Source organism: Hylobates moloch, unplaced genomic scaffold (genome assembly GCF_009828535.3).
Source record: "Hylobates moloch isolate HMO894 unplaced genomic scaffold, HMol_V3 SCAFFOLD_18, whole genome shotgun sequence".
NCBI classification, from domain to species: Eukaryota; Metazoa; Chordata; class Mammalia; order Primates; family Hylobatidae; genus Hylobates; species Hylobates moloch.
In genome coordinates this window covers 54,695,764-54,714,512 of record NW_026652293.1, presented here as the reverse complement: position 1 = coordinate 54,714,512, position 18,749 = coordinate 54,695,764, and the positions used below count along the sequence as shown (strand labels likewise).

General features: G+C 39.3%; 1 long non-coding RNA gene across 3 annotated transcripts in view; it reads right to left on the bottom strand.

The window, feature by feature from the left end:
• Window positions 1-292: 292 nt before the first annotated feature.
• LOC131381859 (uncharacterized) overlaps window positions 293-18,749 on the bottom strand; it is a 105,588-nt gene continuing 87,131 nt past the window's right edge. For 2 of the 3 annotated variants that reach the window (XR_009210858.1, XR_009210860.1), the window contains 4 exons: window positions 8,440-8,489; window positions 4,330-4,552; window positions 3,994-4,200; window positions 293-466 (listed from right to left, as the gene is read on the bottom strand). This is a non-coding gene — a long non-coding RNA (uncharacterized LOC131381859). Of the gene's footprint in view, window positions 467-3,993; window positions 4,201-4,329; window positions 4,553-8,439; window positions 8,490-14,121; window positions 14,194-18,749 lie in introns of those variants that run through there. The other variant, XR_009210859.1, reaches the window with a different exon arrangement.

Genomic DNA, 18,749 nt, shown 5'->3' with positions numbered 1-18,749 from the left:
TCGCATCATATCTCAAACTTTGATAAAGAATAACCTTTACTGTTGTCACCATGAAAATTAAAATGCAGAAAGTGTTACTCTCTCTGGTCCTTTTACAGACCATATGAGCAATACTTATGGCCCAAACCTGCCAAACAAAACACATTCAATCCTTAAAGCTGAAACTCATATATATATGGTTTATAAATTGTAGATATGTGTGTGTGTGCACATGCATGTGTGTGTGTTATCATTTGTTCAGCTGCCTTGGGGGAGATACTAATTCTTTGCCTACCTGACTTTAGGCTGGGCGACATCACTTTCTTTGGCCAGTGGAATACGAGCAGATGTCTTGAATATGCTGTGAGCTTGGTCTTTTGTGTTCCAGTGATCTTCCATGAACAGAACATGCTTTAGGTAATCATTACACCTTTATCCCAGGTGCAAGACAAATTCACATGGAAAAGACCTCCACTCAATCTGCAGCCTGAAGTAAAAAATATATATGTGAAGCAAGGAGCAGAAAAATGCCTCAAACTATTATTCATATCTCAGAGAAGCCAGGTGTAGTGGCTCACGCCTGTAATCCCAGCACTCTGGGAGGCCAAGATGGTTGGATCGCTTGAGGTCAGGAGTTTGAGACCAGACTGGGCAACATGGTGAAACCCCATCTCTACCAAAAACACACAAAAAATTAGCTGGGCATGGTGGTGGGTGTCTGTAATCCCAGATACTCAGGAGAATGAGGCAGGAGAATTGCATGAACCCAGAAGGTGGAGGCTGCAACGAGCCGAGATTGTGCTACTGCACTCCAGCCTGGATGACAGAGGGAGACTCCATTTCAAAGAAAAAATATATATGTTTCAGAGAAATAAGAAAAATATTGTGCTCATTTAAAAAGCAGGATATTGTATTTGAAAAGGAATATTCAGAGAACAAGAGCTCTTGAAAATAAAAAAAAAATCATCACAGCAGAAACATAACATTCAATAGAAAAGTGAATACTTATTATCCAATAGAGAAAAGAAACTTCCAGAAGTAAAATCAAGAGATAAAGAGAAAACAGAGGATAAAAAGATAAGACAACTAGAAGATTAATTCAGAACATTAAACATACAACTAACAGGAGTTTCAGAGAGAACAGAGAAAATATAATGGACCAAATTGCCAAAGAAATAATATGAGGAAAATATCCTAAGACTGTAGTATGGAGTATCCAGATTAAAAAACTCACAAACAGCCCAATAAATGAATGAAAAAATCACCACCCAGGAACATCACTGTGAAATTTAAGAACATCAGGCAAATAAAGGAGATCCTAAAAGTTTCCAGACAATAATTCTTGGGAACTATTGGATTGGAAATTAGATTGGCATCTGACTTCTTAGTAGCAACTCTGAATGCCATAAGACAAAACAGAGTGAAATACTTTCAGAATTTGAGGGAATTTCAACCTAAAATGCTATGTCCAGGCAAATAATTTAAAAAAAAAGATTGAAGTAGAACTGATGTTTATACTGTATAAGGTAACTCAGAGGGACTCTGTTGGAGGACGTTTTCCAGTAAAACAAGGGAGGAAATCAGGAGAGAGATATCTTATATGCTAAGAAGCAGGAAATGAGAGAAATTGTTGGGATGATGGTGAAAGGAGTCCCATAATGTCAACTGTGCAGCAGGCACAAAGGGAAGCTAATTGCAAGTGGAATAGGAGAAGGAGGGCTATGAGAGGAAGGTCCCTAGGGGAAAAATTAAAAACTGAAACATTGATTTATAAATGAATTTGAGTGTCTGTAAAAATTATTGATAGAAGTTTGATAGGTCTGTTGGAACATTTAAGAAGAAAAATGTGATTGATAATAATAGAAAATTTTAGAACAGGTAATTTTTAACTCAAGCTGTGGCTGAGAGTGGAGGATGATTTTTAAAAAAGAAGAAAGAAAAAGCAATGAAAAATTATAGTAAACTACTTGACCCAGCATAAACAATATTACATAAACATTGCTATTGATTTAATCAAAGATCTATTTTAACTGTGCGAAATGGGGGATGGACAGTTGGTAGTAATACATGAGCATTAAATCCTCAACTGCATTAGTAGCAAGTAAATAATTAATGTCTAAAATTGACTTAGCTTGGTTTATCTGCCAAGCCCAGAGACCACCAAAGCCAAATCCATACAGTCCCCATAAGTAAGCCCTTTCCTGTCTCTTACCCACCTGAAGCTACAAACCTAGGAGGAGTCAAACACAACAGGCAAAGATAAGGAGAAGATGTGCAAAATGAAGAAATTGAGAAAACACCTACTGCAGTCTACTTCTACCACAGAATTACTGGAAAAACCATGGGAGCTGGCACGTTAAACTAGCTCCAGGACAGGTTGAAATAGGCAGGGGGTGATGGCATGATTGGGGGTATAGTTGCTTCCTGTTGACACCCTTTGGAGTTGTGCTCCATTATTCTTTAGTCTGGCAGCCACAAAAGTGCCCTAAATAGCCAAAGGAGAAAAAAGGATGAGAGGAGCGAATTTTGCCAAAGTTTCTCCGCACCCTGCCAACATTAATGGCCTTGGGACAGAACTAAGCTAATCGGGCCACAGGGGATAGAATCTAATGCATCCATGTCATTAGCCTTTGGGCTCTTTCCCATGATCTGTGGCATATATGGACAGGCATGGCCCCACCCAGCCTCTCTCAAGGAAAGAGAACTACCTGACTTCTCTGCCAGACATGTGAGAAGGAGACAAAAAGCAGGAGAGTGGGGCAGCGCCTCCATCACTACCACAGATGAGGCTGTGAAGATGAAGCTAGGAAACTTCCACCCTCCCCACACCCCATATTATCTGAAGGCTGGTCAGGAAGAGTGATGCTTGTATTCTAAAAGCCTGTGTGAAGGCCGAGCTCGGTGGCTCATGCCTCTAATCCCAGCACTTTGGGAGGCCGAGGCAGGCAGATCATGAGGTCAGGAGATCGAGACCAGGGTGAAACCCCGTCTCTACTGAAAATACAAAAAATTAGCCGGGCGCCTGTAGTCCCAGCTACTCAGGAGGCTGAGGCAGGAGAATGGCGTGAACCCGGGAGGCGGAGCTTGCAGTGAGCTGAGATCATGCCACTGCACTCCAGCCTGGGTGACTGAGCAAGACTCTGTCTCAATAAATAAATAAATAAATAAATAAATAAACAAACAAATGCCTGTGTGAAAAGGACTGCCCCTTCAGGATGGGACACTGATCTATCCTCGCCTGGTAAGATGGTTAATTTTTTATGCCACCTGGCTAGGCTACTGAGCCAGGTTGTACTCAGTCAAACATTTGTCTAGATGTCACTGTGAAGGTATTTTTTAAAGTGATTAACATTTAAACAAGTAGACATTGAGTAAAGCAGATTGTCTTCTACAATGAGGGTCAGCCTCATGCAATCAGTTGAAGGCTTTAAAGGAAAAGACTGAGGTCCTCTGAAAAGAAAGGAATTCTCACTCCAGACTGCCTCCAGACTTGAGATTGCAACATCAGCTTTTCATAGCTCTCCAGCCTACAGGCCTGCCCTACAGATTTAAGACCTGACAATCCTAACAATTGTTGGTATGACCTAAATCCTTAAAATTGTATAATAAATCAATGTCTCTCTCTGTCTCTCCTCGCTCTCTATGTAAATATGCAAATATATGTTTGCATATGTTTATATGATTTGCATATGTGTGACTTATATAAATGTATGTGCATGTAAATAAACAAATTATCTCTCTCATATGTATATCAATATATACACACATACACAAATGTGTGTGTGTGTGTAAAATATTAGTTTTGTGTCTCTGGAAAACTCTGACTAATGCACCTGGCATTATGCTAACATCAACTTCTGGAAGAGATATCTGACCTCTTGCCATCAGTAGAGTCCTATATACCCAATCCTGGAAGGAAAAATTATTATTCAAACTCCAAAGGTTTGATGTTTATCATCAAAACTCAAGAACACCAAATTTAGAAAGAAGCAAAGAGGCAGAGCCCTGACAAACCTGAACACGATGGCGTCACTTACTCCTCAGAAGCCAGCTTTTCTTCCAGGGTGGTTCTAGTTTCACAAGATTTACCTCAGTGTAGCCAATTTCAAAAATCGCTCCTTCCAGGAAAATGAGTTTTTTGTATCCTTCTTCATCCACAAGGATGTGGGTTTGTTTATCCTCCAACCTTGAGATTTTCGTTCTTTCTCCCACTTCTCACCTCTAAAAAAGAATAGTTTTGAGTACAATCATTGAAAAAAAAGGAAGAGGAGCAAAGAAAAAGAAACAAACAAAAGAGCCACGGGTGTTGCTGGTGGTCATTTGAGAGCAGAACTTAGATCTCAAACCTACCTTTGTCCATCAGTTTCCTCTCCTCAGCCCCCTTTTAATCATTGATGTTCTCGGCTGCCCTTCTTGTAAGAACCTGTTCCAGAACCTTCCTGGGAGACTTCTCCAGGGTCAATGGCCACTGTGCTTGAAAGACCAATTTTGCACTAGATGGAATGCTGCTAATATTAACATTTACTTTTAAATTGTGTTGATTTGCTGGGAAAACATTTTTAATAATTTTCCACTGGAAAGTACATAAAAACACAAAGAAGTAAGTAAAATTTATTCAAAAACATGAACATGTCACTTTAAAAAATTACACTGAACACAAAATAAAAGGCTTATCAGGAGACATCTTTGTGTATTATTTAGAGCATATGCATCATTTTCTATACTTATAATTTTATGTAAATATTTTATCATCTACCTTACCACCCAACTAAACCATATGGCTTTAGAGAAAGGAGACAATGTCTTTTTTTTTTTTTTTTTGAGATGGAGTCTCACTCTATTGCCCAGGCTGGAGTGCAGTGGCACCATCTCGGCTCACTGTAACCTCTGCTGCCCAGGTTTAACTGATTCTCCTGCCTCAGCCTCCCAAGTAGGTGGGATTACTGGCATGTGCCACCATGCCTGGCTTTTTTTATGTATTTATGTATTTTTTTATTTTTATTTTTAGTAGAGATGGGGTTTTACCATGTCGGTCAGGCTGGTCTCGAACTCCTGACCTCAAGTGATCTGCCCACCTCGGCCTCCCAAAGTGCTGGGATTACAGGTGTGAGCCACCGTGCCCAGCTGACAATGTCTTACATACCACTGTATCTGCACCTTGTTATGCAGTGAGCTAAATATATAAAAGTTGCTCAGACAACAACAAAACATCTGCTGAATGAATGCAATCAGTGTACTTAGTTCATACATTTTTACTTCATTTCAGTTCTAGACTTCCAATATCTGTTCTGAATTTCATTTGGGAGATTAATGCAGACAGGCTAGGTGTGTTGCTAGTCAAATAATTCTTTCTCACAAACAATAGGCTTCCAACTATCAGTTGTGTCTCTAATTCAGAAACAGCCCTTCAGTGCTATAAAGACTTTTTCTAGTATCTTGGTCATTGAACTTTCAGGTAAAATAAAGCCAAAGTATATGACAAAATAGTAGCCACATTCTCTTTCTTCATGTCTGGGCAGTCCCTTCCTGGCTCCTTGGAACTGCTGGCTGCCTTTCCCCTTGATCAAGCAGTAGCAGCAGTAATCCTTGCCTCCCTGGTGAACTTCTCACCACACCCAGAGTATATGGGATAACTCCAGAAGGCATAATGAGAAGTTACAGGGCCCAGGGTAAATGTCAATGTAAACATAATTGGAAAGATATTAACTGAGACTGATGGAAGGCTTCCCAAAATCTTTAACATGACCTAATCATAAAGTAACCACCAGATGTTTATAATTACTATTCAGCCTTATTTGCCTCCTATCCACTTTATGAAGGGAAAGGAAAGGGACAGCTACCCACAGCACGGGTGGCTGTGGGCTTATGCAGGGAAAGATGTGACCTGTGTTCCCTACTGGCTGGACCCAAACATGACAAGTCATTCCAACTATGGTCAAAAGTTATTAAGTTCCTGAACAAAAGACTGCAGCTCATGAGTTTCTTCCAGACCCACATCAAAGGCCAATTAATTTAGAAAAAGTAGGAGGCCACTTTCCATCATCGTGTGTTTTGAGGAGCACTAAATAGGAATTTGGCACCAAATATTTCCTTCAACCAGTTACAATTCCAGATATCTATTTATTAGAGAATTACTTCCTGTGTTCCTGAGGCTTTGGAGGTCTAAGAATGCCCTTGCTATGCACGTGCCTCTTTTTCATAGCACTCCTCACACTTGTGAAAGCTGGCATTCTGTAGCCTGGAAACTGGAAGTTGCAAGCGAAGTCATGAAGAGAAGAAGGAGAGGGAAAGAGAGATCTTGTTAGTGGATATAGGGAGAGAGGGTGCTGTAGTGAGAAAGGAGGGCTGGAGGGAGGAATCAAAGGGATCTTTACAATTTAGCCAAGGACTGAATCAGGCAGTAGGCTTTCCTGTGTAGAAACTCTGGCCGACATTATCCTGAACAAATTGATTCAGGAACAGACAACCAAATACCGCGTGTTCTAAAGTGGGAGCTAAACACTGACCACATAAGTGGGAGCTAAACATTGAGTACAGATGGACACGTAGAGGGGAGCAATAGACACTGGGGCCCACTTGAGGGTGGAAGGTGGGAAAGGCCGGGCATGGTGTCTCATGCCCATAATCCCAGCACTTTGGGAGGCCAAGGTGGCCAGCTCACTTGAGGCCAGGAGCTCAAGACCAGCCTGGCCAACATCGTGAAACTCCGTCTCTACTAAAAATACAAAAAATTAGCCAGGCGTGGTGGCACATGCCTGTTAATTCCAGCTACTTAGGAGGCTGAAGCAAGAGAATCCCTTGAGCCCAGGAGGCAGAGGTTGCAGTGAGTTGAGATCACCCCAGTGTACTCCAGCCTGGGTGACAGAGTGAGACCTTGTCTTGGGAAAATAGAAAAATAAAAAAAGGTTGGAAGAATAAAAATTAAAATTTAAAAATGAAAAATAAAAACATGGTATTGTACACTTTAAATGGGCAAATTTTAATGTATGTGAATTACATCTCATTAAAATTTTTTATTAAAAAATAAACTTAAAAAAGAAACTCTGACCTGGATTCAAATTTGTGTTTTACTCCCATTTTACAGATGGAAGAAATGCGGCACAAAGAGACTAAGCAACTTTCTCAAGGTCACAAGGCCGATATGTATGAATTGAGATTGTGGAAATCCAGAGTCTGTGCTCTTACCCACTCAGTGGCACAGCCCCTTCCACATAAGAGAGAAATGATACCTACTTTTTAGAGTGGTGAGAATTTAATGTAATTTAGGTAGAGCACCTAGCCCAGTAGCCATTGTACAATAAGTGCCCAGTAATGAACATCTATAGTTACTTTAGTTAATGATAATATTCTAGCAGTCATTTTGCTACATTGTGTGGGCTGCAGATGCCCATGTAGTCCTGCCCCAGGCCAGACCTGCACAGGAAACTGCAAGACCAAACAAGCTTCATTTAGATTTCAGGGGACTACACCTTCCTATGCTTTCTCAAGTTGCTTCATCTCTTTCCTAACTACGGAAATAAACTGAAAGTTACATACAAAAGAAAAATAGCCACTAGACAGGAAAAAATCATTGTCTTTAGCATCCAGGAATTAATAGATCAATTTTGTATTTCCACTGAGAATTCGTTTTTATCTTCAGCACAAGCCTTCTGCTCAGAGCAGAGTTACAGTTTTACTCACAATGAGTGTGCTGGCAAATTCAGCTTTCCTACAGGAAATGTGAGACTTGTGACAAGGTTATTGTGAATCTAGACAAGGTTTCTCGCTTCTGACTGCTGTTGGCTTGCAACCAAGGGAAGACCCATCAACTCAACAGTCTTCAGAGCTGACATGTAAACAGGACAATCTGCAAATTTGCTAATGTTTCCTCTTGCCATGCCCCTGGGCTGTGGACATGTACTGGTCTGTGGCCTATTAGGAACAGGGCTGCACAGCAGCAGGTGAATGGCGGGGACATGAGCATTACCACCTGAGCTCCACCTCCCGTCAGATCAGCAGCAGCATTAAATTCTCATAGAAGCAGAAATGCCATTGTGAACTGCATATGCAAAGGATCTAGGTTGTGTGCTCCTTATGAGAATCTAATGCCTGATGATCTGAGGTGAAACAGTTTCATCCCGAAACCATCACCCAAACCTGCCCACCTCCCACCCCTGCTCAGCAGAAAAATTGTCTTCCATGAACCAGTCCCTGATACCAAAAAAGTTGGGGACCACTGCCCTAAACCTGAATTCCAAGAAAAAAAAAAAAAAAAGCAAAAGCTTATAATATGAGATCCCAACGTAGCAAATGTCTAATTGCCTATTTAGCTTACATAAAATAAATTCTTACTGGAAGCCTCAAAATGTCCCATGTCAGTCATTCAAATTAGTTGTGATGCTTTAGAACACGACTTCTTTATCTTTAGGATCTACAGATGTATTTTAATGATCTGAAATTGTACCCAAATCCTCTACGTACCTGTACAGTTGTTTTCCTGGAAGAAGAAGCTTTACTTTCTTAAATAAGATCTGCAACCCAAAAAAGATTGAGAATTATTGACATACACATGTACTTTGCATTGAAAAAAATGTTCAAAATCCATTGTTAAATAATAAAAAAATAGTTGCTGTGTATTTCTGTGTTACATGGTACTTTTTTTCAAACAACAAATAAATTTATAGAAAAATATTATAAATATACACCAAAAACAACAACAGTGATTATCTCAAGATGTGAATTTATAAGTGATTGTTTTGTTATGTTTGCTTTTAGCTTTTGTATGTTTTGCATATTTTTCTACAATAAGCATGTGTTTGTTTTAAAATGTGGGAAATCCCAATAAGTGTTATTTTCAAGCTAATTTCAAAAAGCCTTTATAAATCGTAGTCCATATCCCCTTCCGTACCATTATTACCCATGTTACTGCCAAATCCCTCTCTGTCAGTATTATGTGATCTGGGTAATAAGTATACACACTCCAGTCTAGGAAGGCCGTCCACAGACTGGTCAGACGGCCATTTCTGAGTCACAAAATCTGGATGCACAAATGTTGGTCCTGGTTGAGACTTGAAGAGAGGTCATACTTTTGTAAGAAAAGAAGACTAGAAACATTGAAGAAGAAAGAAACAGAAATAGAAGAAAAGCTGTGTAACCCAGAAACAGCTTAAGCTACATGTTAATTTAAGTCTGTGAGCAAGCAATGCATTTCAGAAAGGTGGATGTTGCTGGTAGGACCTTTCTAACTCTTCAGCTCTTAAGCCAAAGCAGTGAGGAAAATAATGTTTACATCAAATGCCCATTAATGTTTTGTTTTAGTGGCAGAACTAAATTATTCATCCAAATGCTAGAAGGCAACACATTCCTCAAGGAGAGTCTGGCAAGCTGTCCGGAAGTTAACTTACTATTGAAAGTCCTGTCAGTGTACAGGATTTAGAAAATGGGAGCTTTGGGAGATTGGGGATGTGAGAAGTATCTACACTATGGTTGACAGATTTAGCAAATAAAATACAGGATGCCCAGTTAAATTTGAATTTTAGCTAAACAGCAAGTAATTGTGCATAAGATATGTCCCAAATATTGCATGGCACATACTTCTACCAAGAGAAAAAATTGTTGTTCATCAGCAACCCTAATGCTTAGAGAACAAAGAAGAGTGTATCTGCATGGGCATATTATCTCACTCAAGATAGACAACGTACATACGTATTGAAGGGAGGGTGGGTAGAGGTACAGAAAGTCTAGGGCTAAGGACAACTTCTTTCTGGACCTAGAAAAGGCCCCTAGAAATAAAGTGAAGCAATGAGTTGAATAAACTTCTTGCTTTCATGTAAGAAAATTGGGTCTTTCTAATGTTGTTCTTCTTGGTTTAATATTGGTTAAACCAATATTACCCCAAAAGCAGAAGGCAGAGAAACCCAGGAAAGTCCCAGGGTACATAGTGTGCAAGCAGACAGCAAAAGGAACGTGCTAAATGGCAAAGGGTAAGCCTCAGAAGTGTTGCAGTTGAGGTTGAAGTAAGTGTTGGTTGGTTATGCTTAACTTTTCCTACAGCCAAGATTTCAGCACTTCATCTGAATACCTTGCACCTTGCAAAATTGTTTTCCAGAAAAAGTGTACTGAAAAATAAAATCATATTTTTTTAAAGTTAAGGGAAAAGAGATATGTGTTGATGCCTAGATCTATGTGACACCAAATGAATAAAAAGTAGAAAAATATCATCTTCCAGATGTTTCATCTAGGTTACAACAGAGCATATTTTCACTTTCCACGCAGATCTTTGGCATGTAAGTGTAGGCTGTGACTAAGACACAGAAAAGCACTGACTGAGAAATCAGAAAAATGTCATTTTTATATCGTACACAAATGGCCACTGAAATATTTTTTCAATTTATTTTTGGCCTATCTTAAACATATAATTGGCCATGAAATTACTAGCTCTGTAATCTCATAAGCTAAATGAAACATTGATATGACTTCTCAATTTTCTGTTTTGCTCAAGTATATCCCCTTGCTTTGTTCTCTGAGCATCTGATTGAGGAAGTACTCAGTTTCCTAGAGCCAGAGGATTCCAGTCCCACTGAAACCTGCTCGTGCCTTCACCCTTATACTCTCCCAGTGAGTGCAGTATCCTGGAAATTTGGAGTCTGACAAGCTATAACAGCTAAAGTTTGATCATGGAAGCAGAGCCACCATAAGTGATATGAAATAAAGGGTTTATTGCAGAGGTTAGACTCGACAGCATTGTGGGAACTTATAAAGAAGCCTATGGGAGGCTGTTGCCTTTGCATCTGGCAGTAGCCTTGAAGTCACTAGAGGTCGAGAAGGCTGGCAATCAGGAAGACAAGCTGGACATGAACAGAGAGACAAGACAAACTAGAACCCACATCTGTATCTCATGGCCTGCAACCTCAACAATATAGATAACTTGCAGAAGAGACTGGTGTCCTTTGCCATGAAGCTGCACAAGGTTCCTGCCATGGCTCAGGACTCAAAGAACTGAAAGGAAGAGATCTGCTGAAAACTAGAGAAGCTGTGGACCCAGCCATTGCCCCATACCAATGAGGTGAACCAGCAGATCAGTGATGATATGTAAGTTGACACTGTCATGGTGCCTGGCACTCATATGTCCATCCTCTGAGCATAACAGCTGCTGCTTCACTTCTACCTTCCATATCTCATGCAAATTTTTCTTGTGTCCAACTCCAACCAGTGCCCACACAAGGAAGGGGATTTGGGTACGCTGAACATCTGGCAGGGAACAAAATCTCCCCATGGTATCAGGCCTGTTTCCCTGTTCTGGCATTATCTGGCTGGGGGAATTTGGCAGAGTATTCAATCTCTGTAAAACTCTGTTTCTTCATCCACAAGGATAACATTTATTAAATCATTTGAAAAGCAAATGTGCCAAGTGTTTATTGTATACAAGTGAACCCAAATTGCTACTCATTCTGCTTATATTCCTGTTGATAACAACATCTTCTATGGGATGTTGTTTGGATTTAATAAGAAGGTAAAAAAGAATCTAGCATATAGGAAAAGCTCAATATATGTTATTAAGCCTGTGTGCATGCTCATGATATGTTCATTTTTAGAGTAAGCCAAACTTTGGTGCATCTAATGAGTCAACCTTCCCTTGGAGCTTCCTATGCATGAACCTGAAGAACTACCATCAGGGACAACCAGCTCATGATTGTATTCCTAATGCCATTTGCAGTCATTCCCAGATTTTTAAGGAAATGTCTCACTATGCTGTCTTACCATAGGCAATGTAGATAGCCTTGGCTCTCCTCTCTTTAGGTTCATACTCAGAGAACTATCTGCTAGTGAAAAGGAAAAGAGTGCAATCTACCAGGCAAAATAGAAAGTCAAGGTATGGAAGGTGCTCACTTTTCAAACAGCTGCTACACTGCTACAGTGCTACAGTACAGGAGAGCATAACAAATGCTCCAAACTCCTACTGCTTACTTCACTTAAAGTCTTATTAGTACCATCATTTCCAACTGGGCAGCAACCACATTTGCCTCCCTTCTGCTTTCTCAGCCATTGCTAGTGGCAAGTTGGTGGTTGGATGTTGTAGGTGGGTTCTATATGGTGGTTTTCAAAATTTTGTAACCCAAAACTTAGCTCTCCCTTCTGCATGGAACTCTTGTGATTTAAAATTAGTAGTCAAGGTAGTTCCTCAATTAAGGAGTATTTGGAACAGGGAAAGTCTGCCTGAATAATGTCTGATTCTATACTTTCACGTGAATGTACTCCAACATGTACATCCATAGGTAATTCCGTATTATGGGGGTTATTAAAAAATATAATGTTTGAAGATATCTTCGAGTCATTTTACCTGCTAGAACAATACTTGTCTAGTATCAGTTAACTGGTCGCAAAAGGAGAGGTCTTGTCTCACTCTCAACAGTATCTGATGGTGTCATTTGAACACTGACACATGCAGATATTTTCTCTCTTTCTTTCTCATATGTGGTCTTGTTGAAACTCCACAATAACTACAAGTTTGGGATCTACAGTCATATAAATTTAGATCATCATGGGAGATAATTATACTGTGGAAATGATACAATATTTACATGTCGAAAAGGAGTCATAATTCTTCGAAATAGATGCCTGCTAGCTTTCTTAAGAACTCATTTCACAAATTCGAGTTAAAACAAATGAATACATGTTCCTCTTTTTGCTTCCTCTTTTGAGCAATTTTATGATTGAAAAAAAAGGAACATTACCACAATGGAAAATACCTCATTTTTCCATTAAAATGTACTCTTTTTAAACAGCTATCCCCCCACCCACTTCCCTGTTTATTGGGTTAAAAGGAGCCATTTCTAGGAGACCAAGCCAAAGTCTCAGCAAGGAGGTGGAAAGCTAGGTGCTTGGAAGGCTAATCTGTTACCTACCCTACACTACGATGACTGTGGCAGCATCAACAACAGCACCAAACCAGCGAGCTGGAAAGTGAGAACAAATCATTCTAGTGACTGACAGTTTGGTCCCCTCTGTGCCCCAGGAGAGGCCAGGTCGATTTTCACCCACAGTGGGAGGCACTGGCTCAATCAAGTCTTCTTGCAGCTAGTGGATCCAGAATCAGAATGTTCTTATACAAATACCAGTTTGTGTCCTTAAAAAGAGAGATTCCACATGGTCCCAAACTACAGGTGTTTGTACAAGAACATTCTGTGGAATCTCTCTTTTTGAGGATTCAAAGTGCTATTTGTATAAAATGGCTTCATTTCACCAGCAATTTTGATTTCACTTTTTCAGCCTAATTTGGGTAAAAAAAATGAAACCAAAATTGCTAATGAAATAAAAACCAATGTTTCATGGGTTGAATTTTTCAACTTTTTGTATTAGCCTAACAGCTTCCGTCTCTTCCAGTTAAATATCGACTTCTCTCCAGGTAGATATTCTAAAGACAAATGGAAAATTCAAACAAGTATGCTGACGTATAAAATGATGTAGACAAATAGTTTGAAGGATTGACCAAATACTTTGATCCTTAACTTGATTCTCTCCTTTTTAGACAGTTACAGTGTCATCAGACAAAATAAGGAAGCTAAAGATTGTTCAGGATTTGGCTCGTCGCACTAATTTTATTCTCATGTGTTAAGATTTTCTTGATTCAAAATAGGGCTCTTCCCCTTTTGTTCATCTTTCCACAAGGTTCACACCCTCCTAAGGCCTGGGATTTCTCCATAGACAGCTTCATCCCTACAATTATCTCAGGATCTGTGCAGATTCTCCACACATGGTGTTATTCATAGCACGCAGATGGGTATTCCTGTCCCTAATAGTTTAGGTTAGAAAAGTACATTATGGATAAAACAGAGCAATCTCTTAATGATCTGTTCTACATGAATAACAAGCAGAAGTGCTCATTAATCCTAGGTAATTTAAGTTTATACATATCAGAAAATATTACCAAAAGCTTCCAACCATTTCTCTCTTCTCTCTCTCTCTCTCTCTGCATACATTCTCATTCTCTCTCTCTCTCCCTCAAAAAGTATCTCTGCAGAATTTCACACAAGAAATTAATTAAATCCCACTGACTTCTTCTGGGAAATGAGCTACTGAGTAGGAACATCCACCTAAGATGAAAAATACTAAAGGTGAGGAAGAGAAGCAAAAGTTTAGGATAATCTTCATGCTGGATTATACCTTAAATCCTGAATAACCTGGATGTGGCTGAACTTCACTCTTTTATATGTTGTTTTCTTTTTTCAAATAAACTTCAAGGCATGAGATCATGGTACTAAAATAGAAATACAGTGGAATCATGTTATTGCAAAAATTTGGCAAAGCTACTGGTGAAATCATGTCCCCTGAAACATAACAATGACATACAGTAAAAGCACAATTCATTTCAATGTGCCCATAAAGAGAGTGTTAGCTGTTCCTCAGAGTCTACACTGTAAAAGGGTTTCAGCATATTTAGTGAACCAACATTCAACTCAGTAATTCTTATCTTGCCAATAGCATATGTGGTACGTTAAAATCCACCTCCCAGTAAATTGCCGTGTGGCATGTAAAATGTATTAAAAGTACATGAAGCAAAGTTGTTCTAAGGGTCTACATTTCATTTTGATGTCTGATCATCGGTGCATTATTTTCCTGTTCTATTATTGTTATTACTTAATTAGTCTATGGTGCTTGATCTTGATGGGGAGAGGAGAAAGAGAACTAGTGGGTGGGATTTTTTTGACATGTATCAAAGGGGTGATAGACAAAAATAGAGCTGAGATTGTTAAGCCTCAACACACCATGCCTTCTGACACCAAGCCTTGTCCATGCCACCAGATTGCTGGGATTGTGCCTCCTGCTCACAATCTAATTACCAGGCTCCAAACATAAATGTGCTAGCATCCCACACAGAACATTAAGATGGTGCTGCTGAGCCAGCCTGCACTGAGGCACAGGGTGACAGCAGTTTCCAGGCTTCTTTCACTGCTCGCTTCCAGTTACATAGTTCCATAGCCCCAACCTCTGCTGGCACAACCAGATTCCTTCCACTGAGCACCGTATCATTTCACCCCACTTAGGTGCAAAGGAATATATCTGAGAACGTGTGAGAAGCCCACAGATTTTCCAAGCCTGTGTTTAAAGCATTTGTGAAGACACAAAGAAGTGAGATGGCTTACATGTTCCATTCAGTGACATGAATTATCTAAGGTGATGGAGGGCCTGTTCTGGGAGGGAGAGGGGAGTAAAGTTGAGGCACTGGCCACTTCCTGCTCTTGATGTCGCTGGTCCTGAGACTTCTGATCTGGTGACTTGTCCCACTCCTGTGTGTGAGGTCCACAGATAAGCTGACATCAAAGATTGTTACAGTGAGAAGTAGAAGGGCAGCTCAGTTTAGGACGAGGAGTGGAGAGAGGAGAAAGGAAGTTATTTCCATGTAACAGTTGTTTAAAGGAAATTTAAAGCAGATGCTTCCAAGACTGGACACTAGACAGAAACTAGGCCTTTGGGGAGGCTAATAAAATTCAAGTGATGAGGCCTTCTTTGGGGAAAAGCTGTATCTTTCATAGGCCCTATGTGAGACCATGAGAGTCAAACAATTCACTGGAAATATGAAACTGATTTGCATCAGTTCTATGAAGAGGCAGAAAAAATGTATGGCAATTTAAATATTTTGTCTTTCAACCACTTAGGATGATATGTCACTGGACACAGTCTGGCATTCAGAGTGTCTTAAGAGAAAAAAGAATGTTCCTAGAAAGTGAATGTACTAAATCCAGAAATCATAAGACCCAGAAGACACTTGAGGCAAGGAATTTTAAAAGTCAGAATGCACGGGCTAATGCCCTTCCTAGGATCCAACTAGAAAGCCTCATTTCCCTTCTTGAATATAACCTTTTCAAGTTTTATTTCTCCAAAATGAAATCTTACTTCCTTCCCAATTTGCTTCTCTCCTGAGTTCAGCAAAACTTGTCTTAGCATGAAAAATACCCAGAAAATTTACCCAGGAGAAACAGATTTATATAAAAGATAATCTTTATATTTCAGCATGGATAATCCCATATCATTCATTCATCACCAAGCAATTAACCCCTACGTACCATATAATATGTTGCATGATACTATCAATGGCCTTCTTTCTCTTCTTGGTAGTTGGGGGTTTTGTGTTAAATCAGAAGTTTTATATGCTTTCTGAGTATTTTGCTTCTCAAAAACTGTATTATTTTTATTTTAATTACAAAAAGGATACACGTTTTGTGTAAGTAAAAAAAATATAGCAATACATGAAGAAAAAGCTAAGCCCACCTTCCTAAGGTAACCCATAATAGTCATTTGGTGTGCATCCTTCTGTTCTTTCCCTCATACCCATACAATCATATCTTGATGTAGAGAAAAACTGTCTTTATATTTGGTAATGAGCTCATTCTATAAACATTATTCAGTATCTTGCTTTTCTTTGCTTTTTTTCCATAGCAGAATATTATAGACCTATTGAAAACACTGGCTTCCCAAATACGGCAAAAAACACTGAATTCCAGAAAACTTTAAATTGCTCATATTTGCTTATGGATAGGTAGAAACCTGCTGCAATAAGGTAAGAAAATACCATTTGTAATACTATCTAAAATACCCAGATTCAAAGTTATTTTCTTTAAAGAAATAAAATGTCTATTTTAACAAAATAAGTTTAAGGGAAGGGAGGTCCCATAGAATGTTTAACACTCATTTCTTTCCCTCTTTCTTTTAGATATCATTCTCAGAGCCTGGCACCTGAATCATTTCCTACTCCTAAACTTTAATTGTTTTTATTTGCTTATGAACTTTAAATTGTTCATATTTGCTTATGGATAGGTAGAAACCTGCTACAATAAGGTAAGGAGATACCAATTGTCCCTTTTCTTCAAAATACTTCCTCCGGCTTCTGAAGCTCTGTATAAACTGCCCACATTTCTGAAAGTAGTTGAAAAAACTGCCGATGCCCCTGGGAAAGTGAGATCATAGGGAGCCATCGTCATCATCCGTGGACATCGGGCTAGGAAGACTGGCTGCCAGTACCTAGCTGAGTCCTGAAGGAACACGGGGAAGACTCACGAGTGTTGACAGGAAAGAGGATGGACCAGTAGGGGTGGGAAATCATTCAGATGCCAGTCCCTGAGAAGGATACCTAAAAGAAAGAGGCAAAGGAATAACGGTGATAAAAATGCGATGGGATGTCCCTTCCTTTTAACCTATTCTGTTAAAATAGACATTTTATTTGCTTAAAGAAAATAACGTTGAATTTGGATTTTTTATATAGTATTGCATCAATGTTAATCTTTCTGAATCTGGTCATTATATTGTGGTTATTTAGGAGACCACCCTTGTTCTTTGGATATGCATAATAAAGTAATTATGGAGAAGGGTAATAGTTATTGCAACTTACTCTCAAATGCTTCCAAAAGGAAAGGGAATAAAGAGGGGCAGGAAGAGGAAGAAGGGGTAAAAGAGAAGAACAGAAAAAAAAAGGTAATAAGTGTTCCTATAATATTGACTAATTTCTTGTTTGCTTCAATGCTTTTTGTTTGTTTCAATGCTTAATCTAAATTAAATTTCTACATTCTCACTCTTTTTTTTTGAGACGGAGTCTCGCTCTGTCACCCAGGCTGGAGTGCAGTGGCGCGATCTCGGCTCACTGCAAGCTCCGCCTCCCGGGTTCACGCCATTCTCCTGCCTCAGCCTCTCCGAGTAGCTGGGACTACAGGCGCCCGCCACCACGCCCGGCTAATTTTTTGTATTTTTAGTAGAGACGGGGTTTCACTGTGGTCTTGATCTCCCGACCTCGGGATCCGCCCACCTTGGCCTCCCAAAGTGCTGGGATTACAAGCGTGAGCCACCACGCCCGGCCCATTCTCACTCTTAAAGAGGAAGGAGGAAGAGAACTCAGCACAGAAAGCACAGGAAAACATCATTCCTTAACGTCTTCAAAATTTTTTCATAAAGTAAACCACCTCATTCATCAAAGATGTGATTTTATGTACAATAAAGTATTTTTAAAGGTTTTGGAATTTTGTGGATCTTCCAGAAATTTAGCCAAAAAAATTCAAGAGTGCCATGAGCTCAACTGAACAGACCTTTGAGACAATCAAATCCAATCCCCTCATCATACATTATGCAAGCAAGCAGATAGGAAAGGAAGAAACTTTTGACAAAATTTCAGAATGGTTTCTAACCATATCTTTTTAGGATTAATTTCCTCTCTAATAGTTATTTTGAAGGCCAAATTCTCATTTTGAGTTACATTGTAAGTACATATTCCACCAACTATTTATTTTTAATAGAGAAAAAATGCTCTCCACATTTGTCTATATATGATACTTGCTTCAAAACATTGTTTCATGTTAAGTGTCTTTGGTTTGTTTATTTCATTTTTTTTAATTAAACAAGGGAAGTCGGTTATATTGTATCCATATTTTTACTGACCATGTTCTTTCTTCCTGATGTTCCAAGGATTCTTCTTTTGGCATTTCTTTTCCATGTAGAGAGCTTCCTTTAGCTGTTCTTTTAAAGCAGATTTGCTGGTGACAGATTCTTAGTTTTTCTTCATCTGAGAAGGCTTTGATTTCCCATTGATTCCTGAAGGATACTTTGACTAAGTATAGGAACTCTGGGTTAACAGTTATTTTCTTTCAGTACTTGAAAAATGTTGCACCACTTCCTTCTGGGATCTATAGTTCCTGGTGAGAAATATGTTGTCATTCAAATTATTTTTTGCCCTGTAAGTAAGGTGTTATTTTTCTGTCACTAAGCACTTTGAAGCTTTGTTAAATTGTCTTTAGATTTCAAGTTTG